Raw genomic sequence first — 12,848 nt, forward strand, 5'->3', positions numbered from 1 at the left:
AAGCTAGACACCCTGAGTCCCTGGATCTCCCAATCCTATTCCTGACAAAAGTTGGCGAAGCTCTTATACTTCATAAGATGGGCTGACTTAATCATTGAATCTCTCTGTCTTTGCCTGGGGCCACACGATGGAACACAGCGTGTGCCTGAGCAGGGTGCGCTGATAGAAACCGTAACAAGTTCATCAGAGTGCAGAAGTACAGACAGCTGAAGGGATAAACACATGCGCACACACCTGCAAAGTGGAATGCAGCTTTCAAATGGTGTTTGATCGTTGTAGACAGTGTTTAGACTATTCTCTACTTCCTGCCTCATGACATCCCCGCACCTGCTGTGGCCAAGCCAGTGTGGCTCACTGGGCTCCAGCTGATGGAAATAGGTGACCTTGGTTCCTCCTGCCCTCTGGCACTTGCTAATGGAGGAGGTGTTGCTCACTTGCCCCTAGATGGGAACCTATTTGCACCTTTACGTCTTTCTTCATACTTTTCAGTTTCTCCCTGAGCCAGAACTTGCAATATCTTCAAACTTTCCTTGACCTGGTCTGGTTCTGGTTCATGTTCATGTTCATGTTCCCAGCACATCCTGGGAAATGAGAGGAGGTGGAGTTGAGGGTTGGGAGCAGGGGAGGATACCCAGTGCGCCTTCCACGGGCCCCAGATTTTCCATGTCCAGTGTTTCTGTTTTCTGACCTGCTCCATGGCTAATGTCTACCTTTGGTGAGTTTCCTTTTCTGAACCTGAGAAATGAGGATAATAAATCCTCCCTCCCAGGTTGTCATGCAGCTTGAGGGAAGTATTAAAAGCAGTCACAGCAACAGTGGCCACCAACACTTACCTGAGGGTTTATTATGGACTTGGGAACAGGCTAAGCCTTGCAAAGGTTTTATCCCACTGAATCCTCCCGACAAGTTTTATTATTATCCCACTTCACAGATGGGAAAACTGAGGCTTAGCTAGTGACTAAGCTGAAGTCAAATAGCAAGAAGGGCTGCAGTTTCATAATGACGGAAGTAAAACCCTGTGTAAATTATCAACTACCGGGGAAATGCTAAGTATAGTCCTTATTGTATTACATCAAAGTAGATTCAACTCATGTTAAATTTCCTTAGGAATGTTCTTTGGGGCTGCTATGACTAAGTGCAGTGATTGAGAACATGAACTCTTAAGCTGATGGTCTGGGTTTAACACCCAGCCTTGCTACTTTCCAGGAATGGGAACTTGAGTGAGTTACTTATCCTCTCCGTTCCTCAGCTGGCTCACTTGCAAAATGCAGTCACAAGAGTATTAGTACCAGGGACACCTCTAGTACCTCGTGACTACTAGTAATCAGTTGATAGTAACAAATCTTGCAGTAGATTGGTCCTGGTATCTAAAGTGTTGAAAAGACCATCCGAGCATTCACTGTTCCTGCACCTAGTGTTTTCCCTTTTCCTCCCTGCTTTGCTGGGCTATCGCCCAGATAGGGACCTCTTCCTCCTCTTGTTGCTGTCTTGCTCCAGACCTGGCTTGGGTCTTGAGAGATGGAATCCAGGGAGTAGAGGTTGCGTTCCAGCCTAGCGCACCTTTGAGGCCCCAGATGGGTGTCTTCTCTGACCGTTTGTTTTGTGTTTCCTTCCCAGGGAGCTGGGCCAGCTCACCAGTGCTGCTCTTGTTAAAAGCTGGGAGCCGGCAGCCAGCAGCCAGCAGCCAGCTTCTGGCTTCTTCTCACTGCCTTGCTGCCCTCTGTCCCGACGTTTCCTGGGTCTTCTGAGTTCGAGGTCCATCCCAAAGAACCCTCCAACGCGCCCTGCTAGATGCTTCTGCAAAGAGGAAGAGAGAGAAAGGCGATGTCAGAGAGGTGTATGACATTCTTTGACACTGGGTACGTATGACTCCCAAGTTGGCCATTTCTGTTTGCTTGACCTTGAGCAGCTTTTTAACTCTCTGTGATACAGTTTCATTATTTGTCTCTTGGTTGTGGACTGAATGCTTGTAACCCCCACATCCCAAAATTTACATGTTGGAGCTGGAGTGCCCAGGGTGATGGGATGAGAAGTGGGGTTGGCGGAGGTAATAAGGTCACGTGGGTGGAGCCCTCAGGAATGGAATCACTGCTTTAATGAAAGAGGCCCCCGAGAGCGCTCCAGCCCTCTTCCAGCCGTGTGAAGACATAGCCAGAACACTGCTGTCCGGGACTGTGACCTTGGAATCATGTTCTCACCCGACATCCAATCTCCTGGGGTCTGCAGTTTGGACTTCCCAGCATTCCAGCACTGTAGGAAAGAGATGTTTGCTGTTAACAGTGCCAACTAAGACATAGTCTCCTGCCCACATTCTCTCCCTGTAGGCTGTGTTATTTTTCTGCTATTCCTTGGTTTCTCTGTTTGACCATGATCTGAATCTTCCAAAAATTGTTTAATTGATCTCATCCTCATATACCTGGATGCCCGGGGCAGGTATTGGTGTATGTCTTCCTGGTTCCAGGTGAATTCTCCTGGATAGCTCACAGGAGATCAGGAAACATAATAATCTCTGAGTGTGATTAGCCTGTCTGTTGAAACAAGCCTGGCGTTTAGGAACACATTATGTTTCTGGAAAGCAAGTCAGGGTTGACAGGAACCCTTGAAATTATGGTGAAACTAACATTTTTATGATGATTTCTCTCTTTTTTAAAGATTTATTTATTTTATTTGAAAGTCAGAGTTACACAGAGAGAAAGAGAGGCAGAGAGAGAGAGAGGTCTTCCATCTGCTAGTTCACTCCCCAATTGGCCGCAATGGCCAGAGCTGTGCCAATCCGAATCCAGGAGCCAGGAGCTTCTTCTGGGTCTCCCACATGAGTGCAGGGGCCCAAGGACTTGAGCCATCTTCCACTGCTTTCCCAGGCCATAGCAGAGAGCTGGATGGGAAGAGGAACAGCCAGGATTAGAACCAGCGCCCATATGGGATGCTGCTGCTTCAGGCCAGGGCGTTAACCCACTACACCACAGCGCTGGCCCTATGATTTTCTTTATTCCTTGTAGCTGTCTTTTAGACCTGCTTTGGAAAAAGGTTTCTGTATCTACTGATGTTAGAGCCTAGAATTTTTGTCTAGTCTAATTTAGTTCAAGTGACATTTGTCCTGCACCTGCTAAAGGCCAAAGGGCTGGGCAGCAGGTGATGGGGCATCAGATTTCCCCTGGCCCTTAACTCCTGGTTCAGGCCCTGGTTGCTTCCTCCTCCACCCTCACTTCCCACTTCTCGCCTGCTCTCCAGCTTCCTCCTGTGTGCCTGATGCTTGAGGGAGGCCAAATCCTGATTGGACTAAACAGGCCTTGGGTCTTTGAGGCCCCTTGTGTAGGCATGTAGGATGTATGTGTGTATCCATTGGCATCCATTGGATGTCTGTCTGGCCAGTGAGACCTGATAGTGAGTCCAGGGGGAGGTTTCTGGAAAAGATTCCCATCCTATTGTAGAGACACAAGGAAGATGTGGCCCTTCTTCTGCATGGTTCAGATCTGGAGGGGAAGCCTTGGACTGGGAAAGTCACTGGGGAACGGCCAGGGGAACTATGTCCCTACAGGAAGGCAGGTAGAGCAGAAAGATGGAGGGAACCAAGGTCCTCGCTGATGTTGCCGAGCCCCCAAGTGAGTCAACATGGAGCTGTCCTTCCTCTGGACTTCCTTGGTGGTTTAACAGCTCTGGGTTGGGGTTTCTGTTGTTGGCATCCAAAACGTTCCTAATTGGTAATATCCCTTTACAACAGAGATGGAGGCAGACACATGGACAGATTTCTCCTGTGCATTAGGGCCCCTGGGATTTAGCCTTTTGGAACATGTGCTTTGCAGCAGGGCTAAGTTGTGCCTTCTTGGAGAAGTTACTTAATCTCTCTGGGGATGTTAAGTCACCCGTAAAATTGAGATGGTACTTGCACCTGCCTCATCGTGTGGACGAGATGTACCTTAAACATGTAGTAAGTGAGCAGTGAATATCAGTGCCTAGAGCTATTATGGAAATGGAGAGCACAGGGGAGCACAGAGGAGGTGGCAGGAAGGCTTCTGCAGGGCAGCGGATGTAAAGAACTGTGAAGGGCAAGTTGGGGTTTGCAGAGGCGCGTTGGAGCAGGGAGGATGCTTGGGCAGGGGGAGGGAACAGCATGTGAGCCCAGCAACCCTGTGCCCACAGGCAGATTGCTGCATCTTCCCAGAGCTCAGTGTCTGCGCCCTTGTGTGGGTGATCCCAGAAGCACTGGGGGTGTTGAGCGTGGGTTCTTTGGATAATAGAAACAAATCTCAAGTCCATTCCCTAAACCGAGAGTCACCCATTCAGACTCACCACAGCCCCTTCCGCAGTAACCTAAAATTGTCTCAACCCTCTGCGAAAAAATTCACTCAACAAACACTTCCCGCTAAAGGCAGTGACTCTTGCTGCTTTGTTGATTTTGTTGTTCTTCGCCGCCCAGAGCTTTATCCAGTGTACAATTAGTGATTCTGCGCCTTCTTGGCTCCCCCAGGCCTTGCACGTCATCAGTCAGGATGATGCCGGGGCTTAATTAAGCTTGGAAAGCTTTCTGATTTCCTCGGATGAAAGGTGGCCCATCAGCAGCAGGCTTTATTTTGGTGGCTCCTGCCAAGGGTTATTATAAATAGGAATCAGTGCAACGTGGCTGAGCTCGTAGGGTGATAATGTGTCAAGACCAGTCGAGGCAGCTGAGAGCAGAGATATTATCATAATGGTTCCATCATACGCGGTGGGTGTTAATGGAAGTGGCTGTGGAGAAAAAAAAGGATTGCAGGCAGCGGAGCCGGGATAGAGGTGGCTGCGAGTGAAATATTGGCGGCTCTCGGGATCTCCATCATAATCATTAACCAGATTAGTCTCCGAGCCATTCTTCTGCCGTCTCTCCTAGATCAGGCTCAACTCAAATAAAAAATGGGTGCTTTAACTCCAAATGAAAATATATTCCTTTGCTGCTTTTTAAAATCCATTTACATGAAAATGATGGCCAGCAGGTAAGTAATTCATAACTGAGGGCGCGGTGTAGTGGAGATGAGTGGCCTCAGAAGAGGGAGCAGCCTAAGTGGAAGATGGAGGGACTTCCGGACTCAGAGAAACTAGTGCTGTCGGACTGAAAAATGGCTCGCTCACAGGAAAAGGCAAAGGGTGCCTTACGGATGCTTGCTGGCCGGGAAGTAGCAAATGTAGACATAGCTTCCTACATTAAAGTGAAGTGAATTCTTCAGGACTGTGGCTCTGGTTGGGTGTTTCTTTCCTGGGCTCCAGGTTTCATTGCCTAAAACCAGTTTTCTGCACTCCACAGGAGACAGACAACATTAGCTAGTGATGACAGTCAGGGTGCAAACATTATGCTGTTAGGTGAAGCATGCCTGCTGCTTTGAGATCCAGTTGCACTTGACCCAAACTCCTCTTCAATGGCCTGAGAGGTTCCAAAGACCTTCCCCTGACATCTGAGAGTCCCTGGAGCTTTGTCCTTCGTGCCTGTGTCTCTGTGTCCACTTTGAGTTCCAACACCCAATAACATGGGTGCAAAGTTCCATGCCTTAGCTGTCCCCTCTTGACCCACAGATAGGATTTGGGAGAAATGCAGTATTGAGAACTGGTTGCCAAAGGCGGAAGGTGCAGAGAAACCAAAGGAAAAGGCAGACAAATCCAAGATTACACAGTAATGAGAGATTTTCAGACGGAAGTGTGTCCTGGATGGCCGCAAGATGAGAGGGTCCCCGTGTCTCAAGGCAGGAGCAAAGGGGTTCACGTATATTAAGCCAGACAAGGTGGCCTTTGGCCAGCCGGAATGTACCTGGACTTTTCTCAAGGAAGACAAACATCTCAGGAGTGAGATAAGGCACGTTCCGGCTGGGTGTCAGTGCCTGTCCTGAAACGCTCAGCAGACCACCTTGACTTGGTTTATCCCGCAGGGGTTTTGAGGGTTACCCTCCGCCCCAGAAGTCACTGTGGCAATTCTCACAAGAAGGCTGCTGGACCCCTGCAGATATCGTGAGTTTACTGCCTTTATGGAAAATCTGGAGGACTCCCCGAAGGGGACGCTCCTCCCTGTGCAAGGCCTTCACCTGTCTGGCTCCTCTCTTTCTTTTCTCTTGCGTCCTCTTTTGCATGCTGTAAAGTTGGGCTGCTCCCATGCAGGCCTCCCAGGATCAGCCTCTACTTCAGCTTGAGGCTTCTCTAGGGAGCATATTGGGGAGTCTCTGAAAGACGAGATGGTGGGCACCCCTGAGCATTGCCTGCGTGCCTTCTACACGCCAGGGAGTGCGCTGACATCTCGCCATGCCCTTCGTCTTCAAGGCCTCCTCCCACCACTCGAGGTGGGTGGTTATCCCCCCATTCATTGATGAGAAAGCAGGAGCATTGTGAGAGCAAGACTTGGCCCAGACTTCTGCTGTGTATCAGAAGAACCCCAGCTGCAGTCTGCCGTAGAACAAGACTAGGTTAACCACGACACCGGAGCATCCTTCATCCAGAAACATGAAACCCAAGATGCTTCTCAAATTGAAAACTCTTGGCCAGCTAAGATGACACCACATGTGGAAAATTTCACACCTCACCTCATGTGATGGTTGCAGTCAAAACACAGATGTGCTACAAACTTCATCTAAAACTTCCTGCAGGCTGGGGGTATAAGGTGTGTCTGAAACATAAGTGAATTTCACATGTGGATCTCTCTTTCTGTATACGCAACTATTCCCAAGTCTGAAAAAAGTCTGTAACACTTCCGGGCCCAAGTGTTTTGGAGAAGGTGTACCCGACCTGAGCCGCAGGGCTTTCCAGGGCTGAGGAACGCCTTGGTGAGTTAGCAATGGGACCTTACAACGGAATTGTGCCTCTCCTTGGTGCTAGCACGTTGTCTTTTTCCATGTGTGCTTGAACCCAGTACTACCTGCGTCTCTCCTCATCTCTGCTGAGTGATTGAACCCCGGCTCACTTACAGGGAGGTAATTTGCAGTATGGCAGGCTCCATGGGGTCAATATAGGGAGGAAGGAGGGACCAGAGAGGTTAGGAAAGAAGAGGGCTAGCCTGATAGTCCTGGCGATGGCACTGTCTCTGTCTTAGGTCCAGACAGCCTGCGTAAAGATGTCAGTGTTCTTGACACCTGCTGGCATTTCTCCTCTGTTTTGCCCCCCACCCCAACTCCAGGTTGCCACAGGGAAGGTGTCTCCTGGGAGACAGTGTGTTGGTGGTGTACCACACCCACTGAGGTTCACTCCTGCATACCTCTGGTTCCTTTTTAATTCTTTCACCCCAGGGGGGATAAAAAAAAAAATGAAAGGGACCTCAGAGGCTATTTCTTGCTTCCTGGCTTTAAACAATGGGTGAATTTTAGGGAGAGTGTGGGCCTCCGGAATAGCAGGACAAAGGGGGAGGAATAATGATGGTGGAATATTTGGGTTGCTCCTTGCAGTGTTACCATTCACTTTCACATATCTATGACTTTTCACAAGGGAGGTGTGGGGAGATGGGCTTGGTTACTGTTGCTATTTGGTGAAGGAGAAAGACAGACTTCAGAGCATTGCATAAAGAGCAACTTGACAGTCCTGGAACTTGAGCACACTTTACCTGACCTCCACCTTGGAAGTTTCATCTGGCATCTCCTCTGTTCAGTGCTATTCATGTGTGCAAACCCTGTCACTATCTTGGTTACAGTATCCTCTACAGCTCTGGAATGCGGCTGGAAGAAGTGAACCCAGGGTTGCTACAAAGCTGGAATATGTCAAAGCTCATGTATCAGTTTGGTTTCTGTTGCCAGTAGCACAAGCCAAAAAGAGTGGGTAAGTTTTTAATTATTATTATTTTTAAAGATCTGTTTCATTCCCCAAATGGCTACAATGGCCAGGTCCAAGCCGAAGCCAGGAGCCTGGAACTCCGTTTGGGTATCCCATGTGGGAGGCAGGGACCCAAGCACTTGGGCCATCCTGTGCTGCTTTTTGCAGGCACTTTAGCAGAGAGCTGGATCAGAAGTGGAGCAGCCCGGACCCAAGCCAGCTCTCTGACATGGGAGCTAGTATCACAGTCAGTGGCCTAACCCACTGTGCCACAGTGGTGGCCCCTTTTTAAATGTTTTGATGGGATAAGTTAACAAAATTGGCTCACAGTTTTGGAAGTCCTTGGTCTAAGACCTGCATCTGATGACAGCTCTTCTGCTGGCAGGGTCCCCTGGTGGTGCAGGACCTCACGCGGTGAGAGGGAGGGAGCATCCGCACACGTGTACGTGTCTCTGTCTTCTGGGTGCTCTCCCTCTCTCTTTCTTTTTTAAGATTTATTTATTTACTTGAAAGGTAGAGTTACAGGAAGAGAGGAGAGAGAGAGAGAGAGAGAGAGAGAGAGAGAGAGAGAGAGAGAGAGATCTTCTATCTACAGGTTCACTCCCCAAATAGCCACAGCAGCCAGGGCTGGGCCAGGCTGAAGCCAGGAGCCTGGAGCTTCATCTGGGGCTCCCACATGAGTGCAGGGGCTCAATGACTTGAACCATCTTCCACTGCTTTCCCAGGCTAATTAGCAGGGAGCTGGATTGGAAGTGGAGCAGCCAGGACTTGAACTGGTCGCTATATAGGATGCTGGGGTTGCAGGCAGTGGCTTTACCCACTACGCCACAACGCCGGCCTCAAATTTCCACCTTCTTAATACCTTACAATGAATCCTTGGGGGAGACACTCAAGCCACATCCAAACCATAGCTGCTCTTCCCTTGCTCAAACTTTCTACCTCTCTCATTAGACGTATGATAGCAAGCAGAAGGGAAACTACAAGGAGAGGGAAGGGTTAGGGGAAAAATTATTTTGGAGTCTTTTCTTTGCCTGCTTGTTTCTGTTGGTTAACAAGCAGAGAAATTAATCAAAGGGAGTGAGAGAGGGAAGGAGGAGGTAACTGCTGATTAGCCACTCACTTTCTGAGTGAGTTATTTTGGGGGATGACGCGGGGAAGATCATACAATGACTGGGAGATGGGTAAGAAGAAATGGTGACAAAAAAAAGGCTTCCTCTGGTGTACCTGGCCTGCACATGATGCGCTTGCTCAAGGGGGGGCAAATCCAGGCCAGCAAAGCAAAGTGTAGCACGTGACTCCCCCATGCTGAGACGGTCACTTTCCCCGCTGAGACCCCCGCTAGGTTAGGGGTGATGACAGGTCTACTTGGCTGTTCGGAATCAGTGAGAAGAGCTCCACGCTATGGAAGTCTTCCTACCTTGGTTCTTGCATTTCTAAAATGGGATATTAATGCTCACCTCACAGTGAAAACTGTGAAAATTCAGTGGGATTATGAGCTTAGGTAAAATACAGCAGGTGAAACATTTTAATACAGTTCCTGGCATATGATGGTTTCAGTAAACCTTCCATAGTAAAAGCCACACACCCAGATGCATAGAAAAAAGGACTCAGAGGTTACATTCTAAGCTGTTAATAGTGTTACTTCTTAAAAGGGCACTTGTGAGTGGGAGGCAGTTTTACTTTTCTATGTATTTTTTTCATCCTCCATCGCGTGGTGGGGATTGTATGTAAATATGCGTGGATGTGTAGGGCAGCTCAAGTTAAAAGGTAAGATCCCACAGATGCATGGGGAATTAAAGAGTGTGACAGTTTGTGGATCTGTCGGTGTGAGGGTGTAAAGTTTGGTCTCAGTACACTGGGATCAGTCGAGGACCCACTGGTGGCAAGGAATGGCATCCCCGGAAGAACTGGGAAGTGGGTGTGATCAAGCATCCAATGTGGGTAACCTGGTTTGGTAGGCCAGAGGGTGCTGTCGAGGGTGAGGCTCTGAGATCCCACAGTCACCTTCCATTCAAGCTTTTATGGTATGGAAAATGGGGATCTGCTCGGTCCATTTCTGGGTCAAAGTTTCCAGCACCCCCCCATCCACCTCTGCCAAGTGCCAGGGCAGATAAGGCAGGAGTGCTTCGGTTCTGTGCTGAGCCATCACCCTGTACACATCCATCCCAGCATTCTGTGGTGTTTGATTTTTAAAAAGTATACCTTGGATTCCTTTTAAAATAATAATGAGGGGTAGGTGTTGTGGTGCAGCAGGTGAAGCTGCGCTTGGGACACCTGCATCCATATCAGAGTACTTGGGATGGGGCCCCACCCAGCTTCTGATCCAGCTTCCTGACAGTGTACACCCTGGAAGGCAGCAGTGACAGTTCAAGTACTTGGGTCCCTGCAACCCATGTAGGAGCCCAGATGGAGTTTCTGGCTCCTGGCTCCTGTGGGCATTTGGGGAGCCAACCAGCAAATAGAAGATATTCCTCTCTCTCTCTCTCCCTTGAAAATAAATAAAATAAAATACTAAAAACCCTAGCCATGAATAAAACAAATAGAATTGTATTGCAAAATCTCAGCAAAAATATGTTTTGTGTATCTTTTATAAGGAGCCAATAAAAGCCAAAAGTAAGCTGTGTGATTTGTCATTCACGTGTGTGGTGATACACTACGGAATGATACACCTGCCTTGGGCCTGCATTAATGAGAATTGTGGTGGCAAACAGACCCAACAACAGTAGCAGTGCTTGTATTTTTTATTTCCATATGTTTCTTGAGTGGTGCCTCTCTGATTAGGAAGGGAGTTTGAGACCTGTGTTAGGGTCAAGAAATGTAATAGGGCATCTTCTGCTTTTCCTATCACTGGAAGTCATTTTATAGTGGCTGGAAGGCAGGGAGTGGGCAGGGTACAGAGAGAGAGAGAGAGAGAGAGAGAGAGAGAGAGAGAGATTGATTTTCGTTGCCAGGGCAGAGTAACTTAGAGCGCATCCAAGGCGTGCCTCAAATCCAGACTGCATTTTCTGGGCTGACCATCTGTGTTTCCCAGGAAAGCGAAGCCCAGCCAGGGCCCAGGAGGTTGAGGAAAGAGTGAGAAGCAGGGAGCTTGGCCAGCCTGGGAGGGGCTGGGGATGCTTTGAGGTCTCAGTAATGCCTCTTGGCAACGTCACCCCACAGAGGACTTGCTCGGCTACCGCCCCTCCTGTCCTTCCATAAACATCCTTTCCAGACTCAATAAATCCTCTCCTTGGCCACCCACTCCTTTGTGATTTGTTTTGTTTTTCGGGGGAGCTGCTGGGAGGACGGGGTTGCTGGGTAAGATGATCAGAAGTATTTATTGAAAGGCAGTGGCCAATCTCTTAATGACCAGGGCTAGACTAATAACAGATGCCATTTACTAAGTCTTCTTGCCTGCCAGGCAGTTCAAGTCGTATCCTCACAAACCCCTTTTGGTGGGTTTAATCAGCTCCAAGGCTCAGAGAGTTTAAGTAAGTTGGCTCAAGCTGGCACAGCTCTGAAATGGTAGAACCAGATTCCAGCCTGCTCCCGTGTCTCCAGGTCACCTGGTCCAAACCCCTCCCCCATGTGGAAAACTCAGCTCAGACTCAAGATTTAGTAGTTCTGCTACATATCACTGGCTGCTCTGGGAGCAGTCCTGGAATGTCACTGTGGTGCCTGGTTGCAACAGATTGGAAATTATGAGACACTATTTGCTCCAGAAGCTGGCATAGTAATAGCACCATTGTAAGTCAAGATTTTTTTTTTTCAATTTTACTTAGAGAGAGAAAGAGAAAGAGAGGGAGAAAAATATCTTTCATTGGGGCAAGCCTAAGCCAGGAGTTGGGAACTCAATCGGGGTCTCCCACATGGGTGGCAGGGATCTGAGTACTTGACCATCACCTGCTGTCTCCCAGGGTGCACATTAGCAGGAATCTGGGTTGCAACTGGAGCTGGGCCTGGGACCCAGGCTCTCCTAGATGCAGGTGTCTCCAGCAGCATCTTAACCACTGTGCCAATTATTCACCCTTAGGCCAAGCTTTTGGTTCTACCCTTCTGCACATGGTTGAGAGCACATGGTGCCATGAACCCTCAGAAGTCTGCACCCAGCCATAGACCCTCTGGTGAGTGTTCTTTCTAAGATAACCCTGGACCAATTTTTCTTGTTTGCAACTTTTTTTTTTAAAAAAGATTTATTTTATTTATTTGAAAGGCAGAGTTACAGAGAGAGAGGCAGAGAGAGAGAGAGAGAGAGAGAGAGAGGTCTTCCATCCTCACTTCCCAAATGGCTGCAATGGCTGGGACTGGGCCAGGCCAAAGCGAGGAGCCAAGAGCTGCTTCTGGGTCTCCCTTGTGGGTGCAGGGACCCAGGCACTTGGGCTATCTTCTGCTCCTTTCCTAGGTACATTAGTAGGGAGCTGGGTGGCAAATTGAGTAGCCAGGACTTGAACCAGGGCCCACAGGGGATGCTGGCACTGCAGGTGGAAGCTTCACCCTATGCCACAGCTCTGGCCCCACTTGTTTGCAATTTCTGGTGCTGGGAGTTTGTACCCCCCAAGGTAGCTGAAATGGAATCATTAGACTGAATCATTACATTGAAATTAAAAATATTGTGGATTTTGTGTTAACTGCCTCTGGCCATAGCTGCAATAAAAATGACACCGCTTCAGACAATACTGTGCACTAATTAAAGCAGTGGAGAATGAAACAATAGATATGCAATAGCATCAAAAATTGGAGATGTGGGCTTCAGAATACTCCCCCTGTGGGGTAATGGGAATTTAAATTTCCATTATTTTGAGTGAATGTAGCCCTAAGGCATCATGCAGGCATGGTTTTCTTAATGTGATTTCAGGGCAATCCCTCGCTTGTAGTATAGTAATTTTTATAAAGCTGTATGGCACATTGTTGACAAAGAAAAGTACCAAATAGATGTGTACCTAGAAAGAAGCTCTGAGGATGCATACCCAACCGTGAATAGTGGGTTACCTTGTGGCCAAGAAATTTACAGAAGGGATTTTCTATGTTCTTAGAGTTTAAATTCATCATACTCAGCACGTAGTGTTGAGCAGATTGGAATGATCGAGAGAATGCTACAGAATGAATGATTCATGTGT

At 48.4% G+C, this 12,848-nt stretch overlaps 1 long non-coding RNA gene across 2 annotated transcripts in view; it reads left to right on the top strand.

Moving 5' to 3' along the window:
- Positions 1–1,622: 1,622 nt before the first annotated feature.
- The window catches only part of LOC103351281 (uncharacterized), a 38,494-nt gene continuing 27,268 nt past the window's right edge, over positions 1,623–12,848 (top strand). The window contains exons 1-3 of one of the 2 annotated variants that reach the window (XR_001794462.3): positions 1,623–1,859; positions 7,634–7,758; positions 11,765–11,855. This is a non-coding gene — a long non-coding RNA (uncharacterized lncRNA). The remainder of the gene's footprint in view (positions 1,860–7,633; positions 7,759–11,764; positions 11,856–12,848) is intronic. The other variant, XR_519095.4, reaches the window with a different exon arrangement.

The sequence above is a fragment of the Oryctolagus cuniculus genome, chromosome 1, assembly GCF_964237555.1.
Source record: "Oryctolagus cuniculus chromosome 1, mOryCun1.1, whole genome shotgun sequence".
NCBI lineage: Eukaryota > Metazoa > Chordata > Mammalia > Lagomorpha > Leporidae > Oryctolagus > Oryctolagus cuniculus.